Source organism: Pipra filicauda, unplaced genomic scaffold (genome assembly GCF_003945595.2).
Source record: "Pipra filicauda isolate LSUMZ 115617 unplaced genomic scaffold, ASM394559v2 scaffold27_size4233163_pilon, whole genome shotgun sequence".
NCBI lineage: Eukaryota > Metazoa > Chordata > Aves > Passeriformes > Pipridae > Pipra > Pipra filicauda.
In genome coordinates this window covers 1,766,684-1,793,703 of record NW_024104398.1, presented here as the reverse complement: position 1 = coordinate 1,793,703, position 27,020 = coordinate 1,766,684, and the positions used below count along the sequence as shown (strand labels likewise).

The following is a 27,020-nucleotide window of genomic DNA, read 5'->3' as shown; positions in this document are numbered from 1 at the left end:
TTTGAACACACCTGGTGTTTTGTGCCATCACATCCAGACGCTTACTAAGAAAAGCAGCCCATAATCATGAGCGTCCCACCTCTGTGGTCAGGTAGGATTTGTTCAAATAGGGGTGGCCCACTGTGCTATATCCTGGACCAGACCCTGTTCTCTGTGCAGGGTCTTTACCAGTGCAAGGAACTTGGCGGACCAAACTGGAGATGCTGCTAAATCTGTTCTGAGGGAAGGAGCGATCTATCAAGAGTTTGGCAAGGCTTATTCTATGAGCTGAATTGGCCTGATGTGATCCTACAACATCTAGGAACAAAAGTATCCCTGAACATGTGGGAGTTTTGCCACCTTCAGGACAGGCTTGGTTGCATACCAGAAGGGCTTCTGGCATGGTAGCCTCACTGGCTTGATGCAGATGCATTAGTCTCTTCCTTCTTGCTATTACATTAGTTCATATTTGTGCAAGCATACTGGTCAGAAACTCCTTGAGACTAAAATAAAGCTTTTATTTTTTTTCTTTCTAAGAATTAATCATTAATTATCCATTCATGATTTCCTGGACCATTTAGGTAACCCACGTTTCAGCTAATAGGTTAATTAATTTTATGTCAGTTCAGCTGTGTCACATTGTATCATGTTTCTTGATTGGGTGAACGAAACCTTTAAAATGGGATGTAGCAAGTAATGAATACCCTGTTCATACAGTAGAGTAATTCTTCATTTTGTGTGTGACTGACTATGCAAACAAGATTACATCCAGGCCAGTGCAGCCAGCCACCACAGGGTGAATGCAGCAAGCCAGCTGCACAGGGAGTAAGTGGAGTTTGAAAATGTCATGGCAGACCTGGTCCAAATGCTGTGAATGAAACATCCCCTTTTCACAAAGTTTTTGTAAGAAAAAAATTAACTGGCCCTACAAAACGATCAGCACAATCATCTGTTTGTTTGCTTGTTTGTTTTTGTTTAACAGTGGCTTTTTAAAACCTTTAAAGAGTATTGTTACCACTGGACTGAGTCTAATTTTGTTATCTGAATACACTTCCCAGGAATAGCTGTTACAAAAAGGAGTAAATATAAAGAAAACCACAGTAAAACAATTTTAAAGTGAACAAAGTGAACAACTGAAAATTGAACTAATTCAGAAGAGTTTCTTTCTAAAATTGTTTTTGTATTTTAATGCACAAACGTGCCCATCAAGCATGCCCACTCAGCATTATTTCTGCAACTGTAGTACACAGAAGCCTCAACATGAGAGGGCTTCATTGTCCTTTGCTTTACTCTTCAGTACGGGCTGAGCTTCAGTCATGAAAATCTATTGCTCCAACAATTTCAGAGGGGGGGGGAGAGGATTTTCTAGAAATATCTGTGAAGGTAACTACTGTACGGATCAGAAACATGGGTGAATCCAGCAGCATTCAGAGGTTTTCACAAATATTTACAAACCCTGTTTGCAGTGTGCAGGCAGCACTAATCACCAGTACAAAAGACGTATCAGCGTAGTGTTTAGCAACTGTGGTGAGCACTAAGAGTGTGAATGCTTGTTGGCTCTGGAGAGATTGCTTGGTAGTGGGAATATTGATTTGCAGACAGAAGATTTAGATAATCCATTTTCAGGAAGGCTTGTAGAAAAAAATAAATTCTGATTGCTGTGTATTTGACACAAAAGAAGGCTGCACTTTGTTTAGTTACATCTGCATTTTACACATCAGAACCTGAATAGATTTCCCTTAAAAACTGCCTTTTACCAGACTTCACACTGTTCTACTACAGGCAGATAGAAGCAAGACAAAGGGGTGTAGAAATTAGTTCTATCAGTGCAACTAAAATAGTTGAAAAAAACAAGTAAACTTTTGAATGCAGAAATCATCCTTTAGGTCTGAAACAGGCACCAAGCTTCAAACTCAGTTTAAATTTGTTATGGTAACTGAAACAATGGTTCTGACTGATTACGTACAAAGGTTGGTTGGTACTCATGGAACAGGTGAACGGAGCAAGAGGAGACGCGATGAAGTCCTGCAGCCCAGAAAGAAACATCTAACACTGGAGCAGCTTTCAGAGAGTCACAGATTATGCCGAGTTGGAAGGGACCCACAAGAATCATTGAGTCCAACCCTTAGCCCTGCACAGAACCATCCTCAAGAATCACACCATGTGCCTGAGAGTATCATCTAAATGCTTTTTGAACTCTGTCAGGCTTGGTGCTGTCACCACCTGACAGGCTGGGGAGCCTGTTCCAGTGCCCAACCACCCTCTGGGTGAAGAACTTTTTTCTAATATCCAACCTAAACCTCCCCTGACACAACTTCAGGCCATTCCCTTGGGTCCTGTCACCAGTCACCACAGAGAAGAGATCAGTGCCTGCCTCCCATCTTCCACTGCAATGAGGTGTCACCTCATCTCCTCTTCTGCAGGCAGAACAGACCAAGTGCCCTCAGCCTCTCCTCATACAGCTTCCCCTCAAGACCCTTCACCATCTTCATTGCCCTCCTTTGGACACTCTCCAATAGCTTAATATCTTTCTTATATTGTGGTGCCCAAAACTGCACACAATATTCAAGGTGAGGCTGCCCCAGTGCAGAGCAGAGCATTCACTATTACCCTCTGTGCTCCACCCATGAGCCGATTGCTCACCCACTTCATTATGTGTTTATCCAGAAGGATCCTGTGAGAGACAGTATCAAAAGCTTTACTGAAATCCAAAAAGATTGCATCAACTGCTTTCCCTTCTTTAGCACAAAACTGATGTCTTTGCTGAGCTGGTAATACCTAGTCTTCAGCAGAGAGATTTTTTGGGTACGTTGGCTAACCTGTTGAGTACACCTTATCTGCTGGGATGACAAGGAAAATGGAACGGATCCTTCACAGTGTTATATCAAGCAGATTATATTAAGTGCAACTGGTCAATGAAATACATCCAAGCTGACATGTCTCTGAAATGCTGAGACGTTTATTCAAAACAAGATTGTGAAGCAGAATGAAGGACCAGTGGGAATATATGTGGCTCATATTGATTCAGTTAGGAGCTTGCTATAAAGCTAAACACAACAAGCTTCCAGTGAGTTCATCTGTCTGTCTCTGTTCCAGGCCCTTCAGTGCTTCTGTCCATTAGCGAGTCTCTTTTAGCTTGGGGTGAGTTGTTAAAAGATCTTGGACTGCTCTGGATCAGGGCTTCAAGTTCCTCCTCCTCCTCCTCCTCTGCTCTTCTGCACCAGGACTCCTTTCTCTATCATTCCTTCTCCTCTTTGTATTTTCCTCTGTCATAGATTCATATCATTTCTATCATCATCTTGCTAACAGCTCTTATTTAGAAGTAAAGTAGGATCTCTCACCCGTATGTTTATCTTGCTAATGGGATAGAAAATGAACACAAGCAGCACTCATTTACCATGAAAGAGCAAGCTGGAAAGTGTCAGAGAGATGCGATGAATGAACTCCTCTTGCTAATGGCTAGCTGGCCTTGTTATTAATATAGTTATAATAATGTTAAGCTTCTTTATTAAGTCAGCAGACTGGGGCTATTGGTTACACTTCATTTCTATGAAACAGGCCCATTTTTCAATTACATTGTAATTCATGATGCCTTTAAATGCCTGGAAAATGCAAGAAGTTCAAGAACATCTCCAAAGTTTAACTAAAACAAAAAACTCTACAGAAAGACCACATCCGCTGGCTTGTGATTTACTTCTTCCCTGTTCCCAGATGAAGAGAAGAAAGTGATTATGCCCATGCCGATTTGGAACCAAAGTTTGTGACAGATAAAACTGAAAGTAAGCAAAGATTATCCTGAGGACATAACTGAAATTGTCTTCTTAAGACCCTCTGCCAGAGACCTCCAAATGCTGAGTTACCTGGTTGTGCTTAGCAGTCACATACTGGTGTGCAGCTGCAATTTCAGAGAGCCTGGCAGCATGAGGGGACACATGATAGAGCACCTTTATCTCTTCCTCATGCCTCTGTGCCCTGATGTAAGTGCTGGGTCCATTTTCAGTCCCTACCTATTGCTGGGGCATAGACATGGTACAGTCCATCCTGGGGCTGTAGGGCACCCAGGGGAGCACTAGGATCCTCATGTCTCTCAAGTTTCTAGTTGTGTGGGGAAATAGCATTACCCTAAGGATGCTCTTGGACAGTGATGAAAGCAAAATGCTGTTTGCCTCTGGATCACTATAGACACTGTATATATCTGAGCTCTCAGCCTTGCCCAGGTCTCAGCAGCACTACTGCCCTCTCCTGCTGTGCACACTGATGTGAGGGCTGGCTCTCGGTTACAGCTTGTCTCATGATGCCTGTTCAGGAGGGAAGCAGAGTCTTTTTCCTTTTTGATGTCCTTGTTTTCATCTGTTCCATTTAGTGGTGTTTTGAGGTCTAGTAGGTAGGAGTCCCAGGGGATTCTGTATTCTCCTGGTTGGAAATCCTTTTCAAAGGAGACAGTTAATGGTTGCTGAGGAGGGTGAAGCATGATCGTGGAGGGAATGGTTGACTCCCAACTTCATCAGCAAAGACAAATGTAATAGTGGTTGGAAGGAGGAGAGCAAAAAACAGCTATCTTTTCTCTAATTCTCTTTTTCTGGGTCTCCTGAGTCCCATCCCAGTTGCACAACTAGGCATTATCTTTAAACTTACCCCTATCTTTCCAAGACAGTCAAGTCCTTTCTAAAGCTAAAGCTATGGTTACACCCCCACAACACAGGAGGAAGAGACTGAACTTTGAGAAACGATTGGAAAAACTGCAAATATAAACTTGAAGTTGATCCAGTTACCACCGTTTGGGAGACCCAAGTGGTAGGTTTTTGTAAACCCTTGGCTGCTGATGAAAGGCGGTTCAATTGCTCTCTGACTCTTTCTCATTCTATTTGTATTGTTCCAGTGTGACAGCTCAGCTTTTGCCAGCATGGTAGCAGTGATTTACTGTTCACATTATGGATAGGGACAGGACCTGAGGTACGTCCCTTATTCCCCCATCTCTTGGTCTTTCAGCTCCAGTGATTTCCACTGCGCTGTGACATGAGCACACCTTTGCCTGGTGTCCAGCTCAGCACAACTTACGGTAAGGGTCCTGGTGCCAGGCAGTGGGGGCTGTTGGTCAGCTAGTCATCTCCTTTTTGTTTGGGCATGTAGGGGTGTCTATGATAACACTGAGCATCTCTGATATTCTCAGGGCAAAGCACTGGCTGCAGAAAACAGCCAGCGACATTTCACCTCCCTGATTAGGATGAAGCAGCCTTTTGAATTTGAGAGTGACTGATATTCATGACCTTTTCCTCTCAAAAGTGAAGAACTGTCTTTAAAACATGCTCCGCCTGTGTCTGGGGATGTGCAGTCAGCTGAGCTGCCCTTGAAGACAGAACTTGAAAGGACTTCACTTCCCAGGGTCTTGGTCCTATGAAGGGAGGGCAATAGGGGGTTTGCTTATTCAGGGTAAGAAAATGCACATGAGCGATCAGGGGTAGGCAGTTGCACTTTCTATCTTGCTCAGCTGTGACCAACACCGAGGCATCCTTGCCTCAGGCTGGTGATGGCAATAGGGCTGGCTGGAGGAGGCATGCCAGAGCCTGAGTGCAGGTTCCACCACAGGACACAGGGCAGGACGTGCCCCAGTGCCAGCTAGGTGATGATAGTGTGTAGCTTATCCTCCCAGTGTATCTTGTGCTGCCATTTTGTGGTGGGAAAAGTTTCACCCACTAAGAGAGTTTGAGAGTTAAAGCTGCCAACAACTTGTCCCACTAATGGACTTGAAACCCTTAGAGCTGCCAGGAGGTTTGGAAAACTGAAACCATGTTCTGCAGATTCACCAAACTGTTGCCCTTTGTCATGCATGAGGAGGAACTCCTGCACATTGTGCCAGAGATGAAAAGGCTTCCTTAGAAGGGATGAAAAATTAGTTTAAGATATGAGTTATCTCCATGCACAGACTTATAAAGACAGATGTACAGCTGAGCAAGGGGGTTGAGGTGTTTTAATCACAGCTATAGGGCTCTTTCCTAATTTCCTATATATATTGAAACAAACCAGGGGTCTGATGCCAGTTCCTTGCAGGAAGTAGCAATGCCAGGATTGTAGCTTGCAGCCTTATCAAAATTATAGCAAGATACAATTCTGTATTAAATGATTGAAAAAATAAAAAACCACCCCAAGAAATAGAACCAAGGAGTCATAGAAGATGATCATAGCACTCTTATGATCACAGTGAACCTTTTAAGCTTTAAAATTTTGAGACTATAAAAATGATATTATTTTCTGTGCAATACAAAAATGTCTGCTCATTGCTAAAAAATATTGTTTTCATTATTGCTGCTACTGTCTATGCCAAGGCAGAGTTTGTTTCCTCTCTACATAGTGGAAGGGAAGTCCTGAGAATTGCAGACCTGCAGCTGAGAGTCAAATTACACTGAAGATATTTTTACAGCTTTTGGCTTCTTTTAGTGGACCTCCTTTTGCATGGATACTCTTTTCAAGCTGGAGCTTTGTGGATGTAAATAGGCACAGGAAAAAAAAAAACCCAGGAAACTTTCTCAAGTATATGCATTAGCAACTAGTCCTGAGGCTCATCTGAAGCTGTTGTACCTACTTAGGCGGTGTTTGAAGAGCTTTCAGATCATAATGAATTCATGCACCCTACTTAATTTAAATACACGGAGGCGCCATTTTTCAGTGCATAATCCTGAGCTCTCCTGTTTCATTTTGCACATCAAACAGGAAGGTACTTGGGATCAGTCTGACCTTGTGCACACTGCCATTATGAGAGAATAAAAACTATTTCAATGGATGCAATGTTTGGGGCAGTGAGCAGCATCCAAGGGATTAATCCAGGACTCCTGGTGCCCAGCTAGGCTGGCAAGGGGGAGAGCACAGCTGAGGGGCAGTGTGTGGCTGTGCCTGTGAGCCCCCCACCTCAGTCTGTGCCAAAACTCCCAGAGGGTCCCAGCCCTGAGGCAGGGCAGGGGGCTTGAGCTGCATCTCTCACTCTGTTCATCCATCTATCAACCTTATGCAAACAGAGGAAGGGATGACAGACTGATTACTGCAGATAGTACAGACACAGGTAAAATAAGAGCTTTTCAGACGCTGGGGAAGAGGGGAGGACTTTTGCAAGCATGGAGGAGGGTGTGTGTATTGATAGGCACATCAGTTGCTGCAATTCCCAGGAAAGAGTGGCTTTTACTTCCAACAGTCTTTCCATCTGCATACTTTTTAATGTAAATAAGTCTTTCAGCTCCATCACCTCCTTATCCCAGTGGTGGACTTGGACATGTTCCCATACAGCTTTTGGACACAGAAGCTTACTGTGGCTTACATGGCAAGAAAACTGTCCCTGCCTATGCAGAGCAGCCTTACACGAAGGCCACAAGTTACACACGTTATACACATATCTTTAGTTAATACAAGGGCATCTCCACAAATGTGTAGTGTGATGTGTGCTTCCAGCTTGCTACACAGAGCTCTCTGTGACAAACAACTTGTCTCCTCCATGACAGCCTATAAAGGTGCACGGAGTTTCTTGTAATGCTAGTGGCAGGGGCTTGGTTTGGCACAAGAAGCTCTGACCACTAATTATATGACCTTAGAGATTTTCCCTCTTCCCTTTCCATCTGAACCTGGCCCAATCCAGGCCTCTCCCCAGTAGGGAAAGTACTGAAGAATGGGAAGAAGACAAGGGAGAAGAGATGCCAGGTCCAGAGGAGTTACAGATGGCCATGGTGTATCGCAGAAATCTGTCTGCAGATGAACCCTGGACTGGCCTAACACTGTTACCATCATTGGCAGCAAGTGGTGGAAGTTGATGGCACCTAATCCACCCTTGGCCCCAGATACCAAGCTCTCTACCTCCAAAACGCTTCTGATGCTCAAAGTGCACCTCACCAGACCTTACTGCTGTGAAAACTGCAATTACTTCAGACTCACTACTGCCTCTTCACACCTGCCATGGCTGCTCTACTATGCCAGCACACTCAGCCCATGGCCACCCTCCTCTCCAGGACCCTGTCTACAGTGTACTAGCCCTTCTCCTTCCTCAGCCAGGCTTGCCAATCGCTGGTCTGGGGTCATGAGTGCAGTTCTGGAGTACTTCAGCAAAGGGAAAAGGGGAAAAGCCTGCTGCAGGCTGTGCCATAGGTACCTGAGCAGGTCCTGCAGGCACCTCACTAGCTTTTTGTGTCTCTCTCTGTGCAGTAGCTAATCCACAATCCAGATAAAGTAGTTGTGGGTGATGGAGAGCTGACAGTACCACCCTCTGTGCTGTGGGGATCGTGGACAGTGAACTGTCTGGAAGAGGTGACTCTAGAGAGGTGCCGTGGGGATCGTGGATGGTGAACTATCTGGAAGAGGTGGCTCTAGAGAGGTGTCAGCAGGGCCCATGCACACTGCTGTCAGTGGGAGTGCTTCCAATCATGCACTGCCTGTGGCTGATTTGCAAGAGTAAGCGCAATGGATGCAGTCTTGCACATGAATCACAGAATATGCCTTCCTGTGTAATTTTGTCTGCCGTAAATTGTGAGTCACAACCAGGTGTGCCAAGTATTGAGTTCTGCGTGAGCCCACAGACAGGGTCCACACCTGGAAGATCCAGACTTTGGAGCATTTTGAACACAATTGTTTTGCCATGTTGCCCATAGCTTGGTTTTTTACCTTAGGCAACAAGCTTGAAAAGGTCGTCTAAAGCACAGCAGATCTCCTTCCCTACATGTGCCCTATTACTCTTGTTTTGAACTAGCAGCATCCAAGCCTTCCCAGTGTCTTTCAACACCCTTTTTGCCATCTCCAGGATGAAGGATGAGAAGCAGGAAGAGCTATTTTTCCATACATAAAAAAAAATTAAGTAAAAATTAAATTAAAAAGTACAAAAAGTAAAACATGCATCTCAGGCCCAAGTAGACCAAAGTCACCATGCACTTCAGGGGACAGATCCAGATGAAGCCTCACCCATGCATATGAGGCTGACAGCTGCCCTGTGATGTGAAGGGGGAAGAAGGCCAGGAGGTCTCCTGAGACAGTGATACTAGGAGCAGGCAAAGCAGCAGCAAAAATAGCTTCCACAGGAGTCTGCAGGGTGGCAAGTTTGCCCTAGCAGGCTAGTTAAAGCCACCTTGGGTACTCTTACATGACAGGGCAGACATGCCAAGATCCTTTGAATCCTTTTGAAATTGTACTGACCTCAGCTTGCCCCTCAATCCATGCTATGGTTGCCTCCTGTCTAAAGAAGAAAGTCTTTTGGCAATCCCCCTGCTCCGCTCACTGACACTGCCCCTTGCCAGTAATTAAATAATAATGGACTAATGGAATATGTCATGATGGTAAGTGCTCAAAAGATTTATCTTTGTGTCTTCATTTAAGACATTTTAGCATCAGCCAGCAGTTTCCAGCCATCATGATAATTTATTTGAGTGATTTATATGGAAAAACAAGACATTCCACAATACCTCTAAGACAGCTCCTGGAGCATGGCTTGTTGCTGGCTAACACTGCCTCTGGGAGCAGAGGTACTCATTTACACCTAGTACTTCTCATCTCCGCGGGAGGGTGATTACCCCTGACAACAACACCCCTTGCCAGGGATTTTAAGCATTTCTGTTTGAACAAATATGAAGCTGCATGGAATAATTTAAAAAGCACAGAGCACGGGAACAACATGGGAAAGGATTATTTCAACAGTGCTCAATGCTGCAAAATGAAATGAAAAGAAAAAAAAACCAAACCAACAAACTCAAAGAATAGATCCAAAGTAAAACCAAAATGTATTTAGGGACTCCAGAACAAAAACTGAGGGGAGAGGGGGCCTGATTAATCTGTGGGAATAATCAGACGCTAGACACTACCACGTTAAAGCTCTCGGAAGCACTGACTGAGAGCAGCTGCAGAAAGTACACTTTTGTCCATAAAAGAGCAGTGAACCATTCTGCAGAAACATACAAGCAATTTACAGGCTCACCATTGCCTCTAGAACTGCCTGTCTATCCATTTGCAGAGAAATATTGCCAGTTAAACAATACTGCAGTGTTGTTTTGGACACAGAAGCTTACTGTGGCTTACATGGCAAGAAAACTGTCCCTGCCTTATTGACTTATTGCATTTCTGAAGCCCTTCAGTGATCCGTGCCATCCTTTCCCTCCTGGACTCAGTGATGTTCCTGCATGTTACATTCATTTGCAGAGCATCAGTGGCCTGGCCGCTGGCACACAAGTCATGGAGCCAGGAGGCAGAAGGGAGCATTCCACCTCGCTTTGCAGTCAGAGACAGACAGCAGGGCTGGAGGAGACATATTTCCAATTATTAAGTATCTCTTAAGACTAAAGAGCAAGTTATTTTCTCCCAGGGACCATGACACCTCTTAAGCAGTACAGAGGGATCGGCATGTTGAGTCAATCAGCAGATAGAATGTCTCACCACAAGCTGCACCCAAGCAGGGGGTCTCCAGGCCAAGGACAGAGAGCACAAGTCTGAGGGAGAGACTGTCCTTGTTCTCCTGCGCTCTGCTGGTGTAATGAGACTACCAAAGCTTTCCTGTTACAACCTGAGCAAACCCTGCTGGTGCTGCCTAGGGAGTAATATGCCCTGAAACAGCTGCGAGTGTTTGCCATGTGTCTCCCTCCTTGTCCCTGCATCCTCAACCCTATTTCTCCATCTCTGAGATAGCTGGGGTAATACCTGTTTCCCAAGGCCACTGCCGATGTGAACAAAGTTAAATAGCCTTTTGTCCGACTGGGAACCTTGTCTCTGAAGCAGCTGCAGTTCAGGAATTTGTTCTTGTTACACTCTGCAACAAATTCCACCAGTGAAGGCTTTCTCAAAAGCAATAGATTTTTAATAGACTCCTTAGCTCTGATGAAGTGATGTTTTTTGATAAATAATAAAATACCCAACTCAGGAATAGCTATTAATTATTCAGTGGAATAGCAACTACAACTTCAGTTGCTTCATGTCCCAAACCAATGGGGAGGATGGGTAAGGGGAACAAAATAAAAATAAGCCAAAAACGAACACAAAAAAGCCCCCAACAACACAACAAAATTATCTCACACCAAACTCCCTTACCAATTTGTTTCACTCTTTGCTCCACAGTTTACTGAACCTGTGGGCTCACAATACTGCTTCAGCTCCCTGGGAGCAGAGCTATGTATTTACCTCTCTTACACCCCAAGGAAGTGAATATGCTGTTATCAGGTAAATTAAATTAGTTTGGTAACCAGGCCAAGCCAGTGAAGGTCCCTGGTGATTAAAGAAGATATGTCAAAATACATCAGTTGCAGTCCAGCCTATATTACTCATATTAGCTTTTGCAAGAAAGGAAAGCTCTGAACAAACTCTAAATTCCCTTGAAGGGACTCTGGGACTGCAGTCAGGCTGCAGTGTTACTTGAGACGAGTCGGCAAAAGACCATCAAAACACACAAGATGAAGTACTAAGATAGCAGAACGACCTGACTTTTCAGGATCACTCTCCCCATAATATGTAAGTGCACCCCGTAAGCATGAACAAGCAAGAAACCTCCACACCCTATGTCTAGTTAAGCCCATGTCATTTAAAGAAGTCAGGATTTTCATGCCATTTATCAGTCTATGGTAGTGATAGGTGATACCTGCCACCAGGCATTGATGCTTTCCTTATTGACCTTTCCTGCATGAGTTATTACTCTAGAAATAAGGGAGGATGAGCACGATGAAGTAAAGTGATTTGTACTAATGATCACAACTATTATGGAAAGAAGCAACAAATGAAAACAACCCATTGGGTTCCCAGGCTCAGTGAGCACATGAGTCTTTGCTCTCTGTTGCTGTCCTCTTTTCCTAAGCAAAGGAAGGGGAGGGTGGTTGAGATAAGAAGACCCACATTCCCTTTTTTTCATAAGTTCTTTCTAATAAGAAAGGCCTATCCAGGAAAGTAAACTTTATCCCTGATTATTGCTAAAAAGAAATGTTTAGGAGTATATATTTGTTTTAAGAAGTGTTGTGTTGTTCCCTAGTGCACGGAGAGGGCGCTGTGTGTGCGCGTTTCGCTTTGTGCACAAGGCTCCCATGCAAGCCATGGAGGAAGCCTCCTAGTTTGGTCAGAGACAACAGATAAAACTGTACCCAGGCTCCTATGGCATGGTTGCTGCAGCAGCAGCCACCCAGCCACAGCAGGATCTTTGATCTCCTCCAGCTTTCTCCTACCCCCAATATATTCTTTGGAGATGTTTTCATTAAATGCTTGAGAACAACATTTGTGCCAGCTTTCCAGTCTTCATATGCATCAGTCATTCCTCTTGAGACAGAAGGGGACTTTTGCTACTTAGGGCTTTGTACTTACAGGTTTTTATAAGCCAGTGATAGTAATATTAAAGCCAGCTGTATTTTTAGCACATGGAAAAAAATTGTTGAGGTGTATTATTGAAAGCCAATAATAAAGGAAACATAGGTTGTAAACAAATACGGGGGGGGGGGGGGGGGGGGGAAAGAAAAAAATCCCCAACACCACTGTCTGTACTTCCTTTTCGCACCCAAGGAAATCCACAAACCAGTTTAGTGACCACTCTTTCTTTCTCTCTTGAGTCTGATTCTCCTCTCATTTACACAGCTGTAAATCCAGAATAGTTACTTTGAAGTCAGAGGAGTTTGAGAAGTTCTAAACACATGTAATAGGAGAAGAATCGGTTTATCTATAAACAGACACTCCCCAGCTGACCAGATCATGATCCTGTTGATTTAGGGTATTTCTCAGTTAGTTCAACAAGAGCAGGAGAAGCCACTTCATTCAGTGAATTTACACTTGCAGACAGATCTACTAAATCCATGGAAGTTACATCAGTCTCTGATGTCAGAAGACTAGGGGTTTGATTTTGTGCATACCGGCATAGCTCAGCAAAAATCTGATAAGTAGGAGAAGTCCAACTTAGATCCATTATTTACAATGAAAAATACCTGCATTATTTTTCATCAAAACACTCATTGTTTGTTAATAGCCTGAATTGAGCAAATCACTAGCAATAAAATATCATTAAGCCTCTAGATGAAAGTTTGATAGCTGATAGGCAGTTTTGAATATTAATTGATGCAAATAAAAGGTAAAGAATACCTAAGGACAGCTCTGACCATGCACCAAGATGAAGTCAATAGATAGGTGTCAAATGGGTACTAAGCAGGAAAAGCAACAGGCCTTGCTATTAGCAGAGCATTTTGATTCACATGCTGTAATAAAATGACATTGTTAAGAGGATGGACAAAAACCTGGAGTTCCGGAAAAAATATCTTTGGTAACAGAAGGTCTTGTTGATTCCTATAGCAATCAGATTCACCAGTAAAATCTAGCATCTTACCCTTGTGGGGATTTTAAGAAACACAGATGCTTTTTTATGTTTTAAAACAGAATTATCTTTTGTCTTTGAAGAGTAATAGCTGATCACTGGTTCTTCAGTGATCTCTTGGAATATGGGTTGTAAAGAAGGTGCAGAAGTTATACTAAAACCACGATTTATAGAGCTGAAAGTGCTAAGGGTTGTTCTTCTGTTTGCACACATGGCAGTAACTGACTTTATTTTCCTTTAACACAACACAGACTACAAGATATAGCACTTTTCTCCCACCATGCTTTCTCCTGAGCATAGATAATACTGGAAATGATGGCTCCTAAAAACTATTAAGTGGCCTAAATACTGTGGAATATGGTATTTGATTTGACGAAATCAGGCAGAAAGTCAGGACTGAAGCAAGCCAACATGACCAGCTGAGATGGGATGGTCCTGCTGGTGGACTCTGGACTGACAAGACCACTGAAGGAAAGCCCAGCTAGGAGGCACGTGATAAATTCATAGGCATAAAAGCATTATAAGATAACACCAGCACTGCTGTGTTTTCCAGTTTGGAAGGAAACCATATAACCACAGATTTGATTGAGCTTCTGCTGGGAAGTCAGTGTAATCATCACCTTGAAAAACAGGTCTGTTGTCTGTCACATAGACACAAATTGCTTATGACACTTTGGGTTCTTCAATTATTCTTACTTCTAACAAGATTAAAAAGAAGTTTTTCAGGGTGCTTTTTATCACTTCCCTTTGCAGCACTAGTGAGGATGCTTGGCTTTAGCAGGTCTTTTGATTCCCTAAGTTGAGGAAGTTATCATTTCCAAATAGCTGGGCCTCTGGCTTTTTGTATCACATGTTGCTCTACAGGAACCTTTGGGAGCTGGCCACAAGCAGGTCAACATGAGAAAAGGTGGCAGAAATCTGCAGGATGTCATTGGCTTCAGCTCTTCTATCAGCACATATTGCACAAAGCAGAACTTGCCCTTAATATTCTTTTGTTGTTGTAACATGAAAGGGCTAAATTATGCCCACTAATATGTGTAAGAGGCTTTTCAGTTATCTTTCTGATGCAAATTATATCATTTTGCATTATCCACTGATTATCTGTGGTTTGAAAAGTACCGCAGATGTTGAGCAAAGTCTATATGTGAGTTCTCTCCTCTGAGAACAGCATCTAAGTAAGAAAAATTGAAACAGCCCTGTAGGAATTCTAGTTTAGCTGTAGCTCAAGGGTGAAATCAGTTTGGGCTTTAAAAAATTTGTCAGGTATTTGATGAAACTGTGATTAAAGGACTGGGTTTGCCCAGCTCAGCACCTGGATGTATACCAAGTCATCTCCAGCACATACATCCTCTCCCCTTGCTAGATACCTATATTTAGGATGCTGTTACATTTAACAGGCGCTCCAGGTCCATTAGACAACAGCCCAGTGTGAGATCTGCCCTTGGCTCTCACTGCACAACATGGAATAAGTTGTATTTGATTGTGGCAACATGCCGACAATACCAAGGTTAATGAATTAAAGATGTAAAACAAAGAATGCTTAAAGAAGTCCAATTATGAGTGATTGTTTTACTAGGTGGTATTTAGGATTCAGAATAATGATTACAAAATAAATCCTCTACTCGCCTCTGACTGGGCTCTTGTAGAGGTGCACAGCATTTCAAAAAACAGTTGAGTTGAGAAAAAGCAAATACCCAAAAGGTGTGCAAGGCAACATCAGCCAAATGTGGTATTACTTCCTGGTTTTAAGGAGCAGTGATAGGAAAGTGTGGGGAAAAAAAGGAACTATATCACGACTCCGCCTTGTGAGTGTTATTATCATAATGTGGATAGATCACCTTTCTGTTTTTGCTTGTGTTAAATCTCAGTAACCTAGCTCATTTGCAAGTTCAAGTTTTTTATGTCTGTAACATAGCCTGTGACTGTAGTCAACAGTTATTAATATAATGGTAGTTTCTGGACCATATCTTATTATCTAGTCAGATATATTGAATTATGACAGAAGACTTCTCCAGAAGTCCACTGAGGGCACTCACAGAACATTGCCAGATGATCCAACATCCAAGACAAGGAGGAGTGAGAGGAGTCTTATCACCCAGTCCCATCTATGCCTCTGAAGGTCTGAAGCTCTATCGAACTCACCCAGTCCTTAACTTGTGGAAGTTAGGGAAGATGTGATTCTATTAGACTCTCCTTTTCCCTCCTATGCTGAACACCCTACAAGGTTGCAACAGGACCACAGACAGGCCTTGACCACACATTGAAGGGCACAGTATGAAAGGCAGCTGCCAGAGTTGGAAGAATCAATGTCAGCTCTTTCTCTTTGCCAAAAAGACTATTGATTCTCTATACTTACTCCTGTAACTTGGCTGACAGGTTCGTAGGACAACAAGAATCTCAGCTAAGAACAGTGCTGCTTCAGCCAGTTGTTCTTAATAACACTGCCAAGAAAAGATTTATAGACAGGAGCTGAACACGACGAGAGACTTTTTTTTTTTTTTTTTAATGTAAGAACATATTTCAGGAATTTGCTTGGGTACCAGTTTTCTCATATTCTTTTCCACAAAGCTGCAAGAGTACAGTCTCTCTGGAGTGCTTGACGAGTAAGAGGTGATATATGAAGTGGAGTAAGAGGATGTACATAAAGCTAGTCTATGTGTTCCCTCACATAGGAGCAGCTGTACAATAGCATGGGTTCTTAAACCATGACCTTCTAGACTCACAACTAACCCATTCCCTCTTGAAGTTAATTAGAATTAACTTCAGATCTTGGTGATCTGTATGCAGATTATATGTTTACCACAGTCAAGGTCTGGCCCTCCATATGTCCTCTTTTCCTAAGGCCATCCACTTGTTTGGCTGTTCCTGCCATGTGCATATATTCTTCTTCAAAAATAATAACCAGATCTTTACACAACTTCTCTGCTTTATCAGACATCTATATCCTGACCTGTTGTTTGAGAAACACTACAAAATCTGGCACAATGCACTGGCAAATAAAGGTAATACAATAAAAATAGTGGTGATTGGTTGGATGTTACTGCTATGGTAGAATATATGTCAGAAGAGGGAATACGCTATGCTGACTATAGGATAGCTCTGTTTTACTGTACTTTCAAACCATAACTCAAATACCCTGTGTTTTTCAGAATGTCTGTAACTTTTTTTCTCTCCTCTTAATGCAGTCCCTTCTATCCATTATCTTTATGTACCCTATCCTGTCCAGAGAATATCTGGTGGAAATACCAGCACAGAGCACCTTGCAGGCTGGCAACTTGGGCTTTGCAAAGCTTTTATGGGAGCTATAAGGAAGACAACCAGCAAAAATAGATTGATATCTGAGATAGTGTCTACACATGCTTGTTATGTGATTGACTGTGACAATGCCAGATGATGGAAATAGATATTTTGCAAGCTTTACTCATCAAAAAGAAGCAGACAGAAGCACGAGCTTCTTTCATATGTTTTCTTTTTGTAAATCATGTTTCAGTGAAACACATGAGTAAAGTCCTATTTAATTTGAACTTTAAGTCTTAGCTATTTGTTGAACAGCATCAGGCAGGTAATGTCTAGGGGACTTCTGAGGACTTGAAGCCTCTCACTTTGGTCTTCCAGCATATTTCATATTGGAACAAAAAGCCAGCATCCTTGAAAACAAAAAATCTTGTAAAAACATTACCCCTCTTGGATTCTGGCAATACACTGAATGGGAGTGAGCTTTGAACTCTGAGACTACAAGGTTAGGTTTAGTGCCCAGGTGAGGAAGTCCCCTGCAGAGCAAGTAGTGCAGGGGGAGAATTCAATCACTAAGGTATTTCCAGGCTGAAACACCTGGATGGTGGATTAGACTGAAATACATTCACAGAATGTGCTGAGAAGTGTCTTCCAAGCAGGAACCAATTACAGAAAAGAGGACATTTGTTTCTTTAAGTACAAATCTAATTTTTGGTTATTCTACTGGATATACAATATAGAAATTTTTCTACTTTAATAGATAGGGATGAATTCTAACTTGTGCCTGAGCCTCTCCCAGTACTAAGCAATTATTTCTCCCTTTTTCTCACCCAGAAGCCTTAGGATAGTATATAAAAAAATAACAATATTCTTCTAAAAGATTTGGCTGTCAATTTGCTGAAGAGTGTCTTCTGGCTAATAGGACACAGTTCACATTCAACCTTAAAAGGCCTGTGATAGAAACTATTAAATACCCCAATTAGGAATGAGAATGAGCAGTCCCTTAGGGACCTTTGCACTCTGATGTTCTCACTGCCAGTGGAAGAATAAATAAGTGCAAAGCCTGTCACCCTAGCTAATAACTCCCAGAGACAGAGGTTAGAATGACACAATGGGAGTTAGCCCATGTTTCAATGATGTTTTGCTATTAAATTTGCCTCTCTGAAAGGCATTTTATGACTTTGAGAAAAAAAAAGGTGTCATATGACCCAGCAGTCTGGGTTTTATGACAGCCAGCACTAATCAAGCACAGGAGACTTTTATTTTTTTAAAATAATGTACCAGTAGCTTTCCTTTGGAGGGGAATATGAGCTAGAATTGACCCTTCTACAGGGAGCAGATATTTCTTGACCAGGCAAAATCCTGGACTACACAGAATGCTGCCAGGTCCCCAGGTCCCCAGTAACCATAACAAATCATAACAAGGAGGAACCAGGAGAATGATGAAGATTCAGCACTGCAGTAGACATCACAGGGGCCAGTGAACCCATATTCCTGTTATTAGGAGGATCTTCATGCCACAGTCTTGTCCTGCTATAATTTTGATGACTGCTGGATAACCACTCAGATTAATGTCTGATCTCTCATGATTAAGAAAAAAATTTGCATGCTTTAAACCTCATATTTAGATAAATGTGGAAAAAAAACCAAGTGTTCTAGAGGTATTTTTTAAGTGAAATTAAATTTCATATGCATTAACAGAAGATGTCATGTGCAGCAATATGGCTTCAGAGATGCAGAACATTTAAGATGAAAATTCTGCTTATGAGAGAGTCATGAAAGGAAATGATTGCTGGAGCCTGCAAGACTAGCAAGGGCGATGTTAAAAACATTTAATGTTTTTACAGGTTGGTCTACACGAATCAAAGTCAAGTAAGAAGGCAGCAGGTGTTATAGTTGTTAGTGCCAATTATTAGTTTAAGGAGTTAAGAAACAGCAATGGAGACGAATTATTTAGGGCTTTTAATGCAAAAAGAACAAACGATCTACAGTGCTGGTTAGAGCAGCCAGTATGATGGATACACTGGGAGGTTGGTTTAGGCAAGAATGGAGAAACTCTGGTTTTCTTACAAAGTTTTCAATTCTTTACCTCCATCATATGTCTTTATTAAATTTTCAAGTAAAAAATGGAGCTGGATGTCCAAGCTGCAGCAGAAATAAATAGAAAAGCATTTTTACAGTGTGTGGGGATTCCCACTAATTGCACCATGAGGGCAGATTTATAATCCCTAAAAAAGTCAAATCTGAGGATCGACCCCTGCTTGAAAAAAAAAAATAATTAGAAATAACTGAAGTTATAACACTTCTTTAACATCTTTTTCATTTGCAACCCTCAAAGTGTTTTACAAACATTAATTTCGTGCAGACCCCAGGAGAGCTTCATTACTCTTCCCCCGCTCCCTATTTTACAGGTGAAAAAACAATGCAGAAGTGAAATGTCTTTCTCAGGACCACATACTGCCTGCCTTGTACCTACCAACTTCGATGCCCCTGCTCATACCACTAGATCATGCTGACAAGTTAGTGCGATAATTCCCAATGTGAAATAGTCTCCTGGAAAAGAAATGTATAACCCATTAAATATACAGCTTACTTACATTTTCTTACGTTTAAAATACATCTTTAAATAATATGTTTTCAGTGAGCAATTTGAATAGTTCATAATTTATAACATTAAATTATGCCAAGGTGTTTTTTTGCAGTCAAATCTAATGAAATTGCTGTTAACTTCAAACCAGAAGTTGAGCCTGTGATTCATTGAAGGGTTTGTCACTGTCAGACTTGCAGTTAAACATATTAAAAATTGATCCACTTATATATACTTTGCTGCAGTTGAAGTTATCAAGGTTATAAATTCCGAACAGTTCCCATGCTTGTGGTGAGGAATACCAGTTTTAGGATGACAACACTCAGCATAACCTTTCTTTTTGCACTAAAAAGCATTTTCCTCCACAACCTGCATGTTTAACCTCTGAGATTTCCCCTTTACAGAACACAAAGACTTCAGTTTTCCTTGTGTTTTAGAGATCATCAAGAAGCAGTATACTTCCTTTTTCTTTTCTTCAATGAGTGACTGTCTTTGAAATCACTTTAAGTGCAAGGCATGAAATACTGCTTTGTGAGTTTACATACCTCTTCCAAAAACACTGGAAATGCCAGACTAATGCATTCAAAACAGATTGGCTTTGTGGTTGTTTTCGTATTTAGGTGTCTGATTTGGGGTGTCTGGAAAGAGCCCAATGCAAAGGATGGATTTTAAACTTCAAGTGTCTCCCAAAAGATCATATATATTTATATATACAGTATGTGTGCCTATGCACTGAGCTCTCTGAGGAGGTGCCTCTGGTCTCTGCTGTGAATGTTCTCAGCCCCCTCGAATGGAATAAAAATTCCCAGTCTTGTTTCTCCTAACTGTTCATCTCAAGCCTTCAGATCTTTCTTGGATCTATTTTTAAAACTATTTTTTTCCCTATAATATATAATCGGCACTCACCTGACAGGAGAGTTTACTCAAGACTTTGAAAAAGCTTCTTTAGGATCACATGATAATAAATGCTCCTTAATCCCAAATATATACGAGATACAGAGCAGGGCCCACAACAAGTTTTATAGAGAGCATTAGTGTCATCAGTTTAAAGAGAATTAAAAAGAAAAATAACATTGCATTCCTGAGGAAAAATCCAAGTAGTGCATAATACTAAAAGGAACCTTTCTAGAGGGAATTGCTTATGAAAGAGATTTTTAGTTCAAAATAAAGAAATCACTAGGCACTGCATTAGCATTATATTCATCAAAAATAGTCTTCTGAAATATCAGGATCCAAAGAAGAGACCAAGTAAAAGACTCAAAGGAAAGTAAGCAAGCCAAATGGAGAAACTCCATCTTGCATTTGCAGCAAAGAGTGTTTGTGATCAGATTCACAAATAAGACAGACGCTACCTGCAGTTGGGAACATTCGAAACCTGACTTATAGCTATGATCCATTACAGTGCTAGATTTATTGACCACCTGTTGTGAAAACAGACCCTTTTTCACAGCAAAAGCTCAGCTCACTGTTTGCGAAGTATCTCCTGTGTTATTTTCCCAATTTCCTCGAAGACGCGATTAACCAGTGCTGCTCCATCCCTGCACGCTCACCAATCAGTGCAGTATTAATAAGACGCCAGGTGAGACAACTGAACCTCCTGGTGAGCTATTGAAAGGAAAGTGAGCTTGCTAAAAATATTTAGAGATTTATTTGATTTCTCTACATGAAGTCCTCTATAATTTATCACTTCAGCTCACACTTGTTCTGTTTTCTGCTTTGTTTTATTTTAGAAGGGGGCCTTTCTCTCCTGATATACAGTAAGCACATCAGATGTTTGGATCTATGATGGTTATCTGTGCACTCCAGTCCCTGTGTTTAGCTATTTTCCTATCTGGTACACTAGCAGGCTTCTCTGGTTGTTCTGCTGAGCACAGAGAGGCTGAAACGATATACATCTCAAATGTGTATGTATTGAGCAATACGGTTACAGTGTTCTCTTCTTTAGGAGTTATATTGTTCATAAATATCCAGATATGAATGGGCACAGCGCTGGGGAAAGCAGGAGATTGATTCTTATTCTTCTGAGATGCAGAAGCAGCCTGCTCTGCTTTACTAAATCACAGTAAAACAACCCCTCATATAATGGTTATTTAATTTTATCAAACAGGTCCCCTTGGAACAGGCAGGTTTTCTGTGAGAAGCTGAAAGCAAAATCAAACATGACATTTTGGGATATTCATCAAAAGCAGTTGAATGAATGAATGTCTGAAAACAAACACCAGTTTTCCCCCAGTATTTCAATAGCCAGGGTTGGAGACATGACAAATTTTAAAAATAAAAAAAAAATCATTGGGCTTACATTGTAAACTGCTGACAAATAAAAACAATCTGTTAAATTTGTTTGAAAACTTGCATTTACTTAGCATTATAATGGAAAGTCTTATAAGCATAGAAACAGTCCCATGGAGCTGTTGGATGCCATGTAGTCAGTAACAGCAACTATTCTGTGTATGAAAGTCTGTCAAAATCAGTAAGGACTGCAAAGTCCAAAAGCAAAATAGGTATGGGAACATACAGGTAGTGGATGTAGTTGCCACTCAAGATGACCCAGAACTGGTTATCTCACTACATTTACTAAGAAAGGTAACAAGGCACTTTTGTTTCTGGTACTTCTAAATGAACACCAAAATTGACTACAGGACAAGTACATGGAACAGACTGGTTGATACTACAGAATAAAATCAAGTTTTTTACTATAAATCAGTCTCAAAATGGCCAATCCTAGCCAGATTGAGAGGTCATCGTATATCTAGCCATCTCCTAGGTAATGTTGAAGTAGGAATATTTGATAGATTCATATGTGCCTGGGTGGAAAATTACCTGAAAATGTAAGAGGTCAAGCTTGGTATAATACAGAAGGCATGAATGATATCCAGAAAAATGTTTTGGTGAATGGCTTGAGTTATATCCCAAAAGTCTCAATGAAGCTGATGTTGTTATCTTAGGCTGAGCACTCAACAATGCTGCTCAAAATCATTAACTGTCTTTGGAGATCTTGATTTTTTAATGTGGAGAGCCATTTGCAGGTGAGGAGTTTTTTTAAAAAAAACACATTGCTGTATTACATTAAAAATACATTATATTACATTGTATTACATTAAAATACATTGATATATAGCCATGTAAGTAAATATATAAATTAATTTATTCCGTTCAAGAGAGGGCTATGGGCATGTTATATTTATCTCCACTGAGCACTGAATAAAAGCTTAAGAGCCTGTGGAAAGAAGTAAGGGTTGAGTACTCCTGAAAGATGGAAGCTTACCACTGTTTTACTGCTCAGTCTTAGTTTCACAGGATTTAACCTCAGGCAGAGATTAAATGGCAACTTTTTACAGGTTTAGACAAACTTACTGAGCCCATTGCATGCAACAGGGCATTTTCTTTCAACGGTGATTTATGTCCTCTGTGTGGCTGGAGCAATAAATACTCTGCAAATTAACTCCATGCTGGCTTGTAAAACAAAATCTACATTAATCTCAACTATCAGAGACAACTATAAATCAAATGAAAGTGAAACAGGGTAAAGAGAGTTTGGAAACAAAGCTCCATCACTGGCAACACAGCCCTCGGCAGACATTTTGGCAATGTTGGCTGAGTTCAGCTGTCAGGAGGCTCCAGAGGACTGACTCTTGGGGCACCTTCAGCAAGGTGGAACATGAAGCTTCAGGTCTCCATAGGCCACATGCAAGGTCTTGGAGACCGCTGTGGGGAATAATTACCTCTGCTCCAGGAAGGAGATCAGTAGGAAAGCTGAATTTTTTGTCAACAGGAGGAGGAAGGAGTAATTGGAGAGCAGGAATAGGAACATGGAGAACGTAGCAGAGTCTTTAAATTTTAACATGAGGCACATTGGTCCTCATGGGTCAAGAGAACAGAGAAACTTCACCTTTTCCGGTTGATGTGTATGAGTCACATGTGTTTGTACCCAATGTGTGAGTTATCCTGGCTCTATCTTTCTGCAGCCAGTGCTCTGGGAGAATCATATTATTGAAGCCTTCTATAAAACTTGTTTCCAAATTATCTTTCCTGGATGAAAGGTCAATGCTCTTCTTTTTGAGCTAGCTCTGAGGAACCTCCCCCATAACTAAACATACAGGATTTCCTACAAGCAGTGCCTCCAGCTAATGCCAATGGAGGAAGCAGGAGTTGTTTCAGATTTGAGAGCTAAAGGTAAGGAGGAGAAGGAAAGAAGTATACATAGCTATTGTAGCTATTTCTACTGGACTATGAAGTGTGGCGAAATTCCTATAGTTTTCTTAGCCTGAATAAATGTATTCATCAGGGCCCCTTTTCATCAAAGAATACTGTATGCAAGTATCTGTAGGTGCATGGACCCTACATCTTATAGATGATACACAGATGCAGTGTTAGATATACACTTACAAAGCCTCCTTAACTGCAATATAAGCAAGCATCATTTGCTATCGGATTTGCAGCACTCTCATATTCTGTGCTCCAAATTAGTCTTGGGTGAATTCCATCCCCGCAGCTCACCCATTCTTCTATTACAGCTAATCCAATTACTTCAGACTCTTATCTTCCTTCCAGTGTGCACATATGCCATCTTCCTCATGGAAGTCATTCTGTAGAAAAGTTAATAAGCATATTTATGTTACAGAAGTAATGCACCAAAGTTTTTATGAGCACAGGAATTTATTATCTTTGTGGTAAGCAAAGCAACACGTTGCTGAACAAGATGGATGAGTAATTTAAACAAATGAAAAGGAAGAATGAATGGATAACTGAAAAAGGCTACACCTCACCCCCAGTTCAGACTGGAAATAGCACAAAGAGAAATGTTCTTGAAAACAGATGGTTGACACAACAGAAAGCTTTTGGACTCAAACTTTCCCCCTTTGCAAAATGAAAATATGCAGAGTGCCTGTTGATGACGGAGTTTCCCAACCTGTAGGTGCCAGTAGGATCTGACAGGGCACACCAGAACTCTCTACTTGAATCAAGTTAAAGCTGAAACTTGACCTGGTTCTAACTAAAACTGGTTGTAAGGAGAGGAGAAGCAGTGTTTTCTTGCACTTGAGCTAGTTACAGAAATGAGTTCGAATTGTGAGAGACAGATGTTATCAGAGCTGAAGGTGCCTGGAGGCCTCTGTGTACAGGTGGCTCACTGCAGACAGGGGACCCCACTGAAGCCTCTGTGTGAAAATGCAACCACTGAGTTTGCCGGCTCACATTCCAGCAAATGCATTCTGGTGCAATTATTCTCTTTCTGCATCTGTGTGGTGTCTTATTTTCCAAACTGGCAGTGGAGAGGCTTCCAGATTCAAACACCAAAATGGGATCTAATAACTGCTCATACGAGATGCTTGGGAAGCAGCCTGATGACTGAGTTACATTTTAAAAGATGGGAGGGGCAAGATCTGTACTAGCTGAGAGCTAATCATGCTCCAGCACCATAAAATTGGAGAGGAAAGGACTAATGCACACGCTGAACTGTGATGCCAAACTCCACCAACGTGGCCAGGAGGGAATGTCCTCGGACTCTGGAGTTGCACCCCAGGACTGGCTCTACCCCTCCACCACCACCAGGGCCAGGGAGAAGAGGATATCAGCACCAGGTTAACCTATAGAAGGAAAAAGGAAGGAAAAAGGGGAAAGAGAACCAGCCCGTTTGCTCTGGCACCCAAAGCAGCTCTTAGCTGTTCTAAACTGTTCTGTGTGGGGCTATCAGCATAGTTGATGCTGGATTATTACAGCAAAAATGAGCATTATGAGAATATATTCAAGTGCAGGAGAAGGATAGGGTAAATCAGCATCTGGTAAACCAGCTTTATTATGAGGCAATTTTTTAACTCAAGAGTAAACATTTGTTCCCCTGAGCAAAGAAGTCATCCCTCTTAAAATCCCCCATAATGAAAAGACCCATAGGATATACCATCTTCAGGACTCTATTTCCTTTCCCAGTGGGAGGACTCATTGCAAAGACATTCAAAAGGACAGTGGGGTTTTTTTATGGAAAGCAGCATGGCAGGCCCATGGGGGTCCTAACTCTTGTCGTGTCGCTACCTGAAAGCAACAAAGAATTGCTCCTGCCTGCAATATCCAGTATACAATGGCAGAATTACATTCCTATATGTCTAGGACAAATGTGTGGAGCTGGACTGTGGATTTCCAGTTCATTGGACAGTGTTCTACAGGCATGGGTACACACAGGCTGCTGCAGGCATTTCAGCTCCTCTCCCACAGCTGAGACTCTGCAGGACTGCTGCTGTCACCTGGTCAATTTTTTTAGGGGAAACCAGAAAATGGCAGCTAAGGAGTTGATTAGATAAATAACATGGTGTTTCCAAGAAAAAATAAGCTGCCCTTTGCAAACAAAGATACTTCAAAGACAGTTTGCTTATCACTTTCCCTTAATACCATATAATTTAATACCATATACAATTGGGTAAAATATATACCTTCTCAATGTTCTGCTCTTTAAGACTGCAAGTGCACTGGGGCATCCCTGCCTATTCCTTAGCATTTGACCTGGGCCTTCACTTAGCCCAATACTAGTTCATCCCTTGGCACTACAGCAATAAGGAAAAGGAAATTATATTCACGTTAAACAGTCACTATAGCTTTGGATACAAAGCAAGTAAAATGGATTCACCAGTTCATAAACAGAGAAATGTTTCCTTTGGTTATGGGTTTTCTCCCTGCTCATACAGACAATTGCCAATTATTCCTGCCTATAGGTATAGAAAGATTACTCATCACCAAGTTAACAGCAAGGTAATCCACAATTGCTTCTGTAATTCAGGTTTAGAGTTATTACAGCAGCACGAGTCAGAAGGATTAAATGAGAAGGAGGGTATGCTGAATACAGGAAAATATTAAATGCAAATTGTAATTATTCATGACTGACTCACGAAAAAAATTTGTATTCAAAATCTGTCATGATTTAAACATTGAAGAATACAATGCTTTGCATTTATGTAATGACTTTCATCAGAGGATCTCAAAATGCTTAGGTGGCACTGAGATGAATGCAAAATAATGTCAATCTTGCAGAGGGGCTTTAGGTGTGTTTCTTCTCCAATTAGCAACCAGTGGAAGGTCCTGCATTTGGGATTTGAAGCAAGGGATAAGCTAAAGGACAGAGGAAGCATCTTAAGACAGAGCCTAACAGTCAGACAAAGACAAGGGGGCAGACAAAATGGTGCGAGGGGCAGTCAGCAATGTGAGATATACCACATATCAGCATGTTACTCCTCTGGGAGTGAGTGACCCCAACCAACACTGCTAAGGCTGCATGTGGCTGTGTGCTTAGGTGGACACTGTGCCAGGAGAAGCTGAAATGTGTCGTCATTAGCAAAGATCAGCTACTGCTGCCTCCATTATCTCTTCATAACACCTTGTACACTAGTTATCTTCCACCACTGCATCAGATAAATTGATGGGAAGGTTCCTCAAAACAGTGCCTCCCAGGGGTTTCCAAGACATCAGAATGAGGGAAAAAAAATTGCAAAATTAAAAAAAGAAAAGAAAAAAAAAGACACAGGCTCTTCCTCCACCTCCTGCACAGACAAGCAGAACTAACAAGCAAAGAAAAATGGAAAAAGTGAAAGCAGCATCATTCAAAACCTAGCCCACTTTCAAATAAAAACATTGTGAAAATATGGCACAAACTAATACTTGATGGTCTGGGGAACAGAAAGGGCTGACAAAGATCCATCCTCTAGTCCTCAAACTGGTTTAGCCTCTGTTGATCCTTACAGATGCATTTCTAATATCCTTTAAAATATCCAGTGATAGAGTACTTGAAAATATATCGAGCCTCTTTCATCTCTCTGATTGTACCACAAGTAAGCAGCAAGCAAATATGTTGCATATACAAAAATACCCCAAAAATTTCCTCACTAGCTAAGAATTCTTGGTGCCAGAAAAAACATGATGTGGCTCATCACTCATCACAACAAAGACAGC

The 27,020-nt window shown here is 41.6% G+C and overlaps 1 long non-coding RNA gene across 1 annotated transcript in view; it reads left to right on the top strand.

The window, feature by feature from the left end:
• LOC113992283 overlaps positions 1–21,397 on the top strand; it is a 28,540-nt gene extending 7,143 nt beyond the window's left edge. Inside the window, exon 3 of the long non-coding RNA XR_005564041.1 lies at positions 21,196–21,397. This is a non-coding gene — a long non-coding RNA (uncharacterized LOC113992283). The remainder of the gene's footprint in view (positions 1–21,195) is intronic.
• The last annotated feature ends 5,623 nt before the right edge of the window (positions 21,398–27,020 follow it).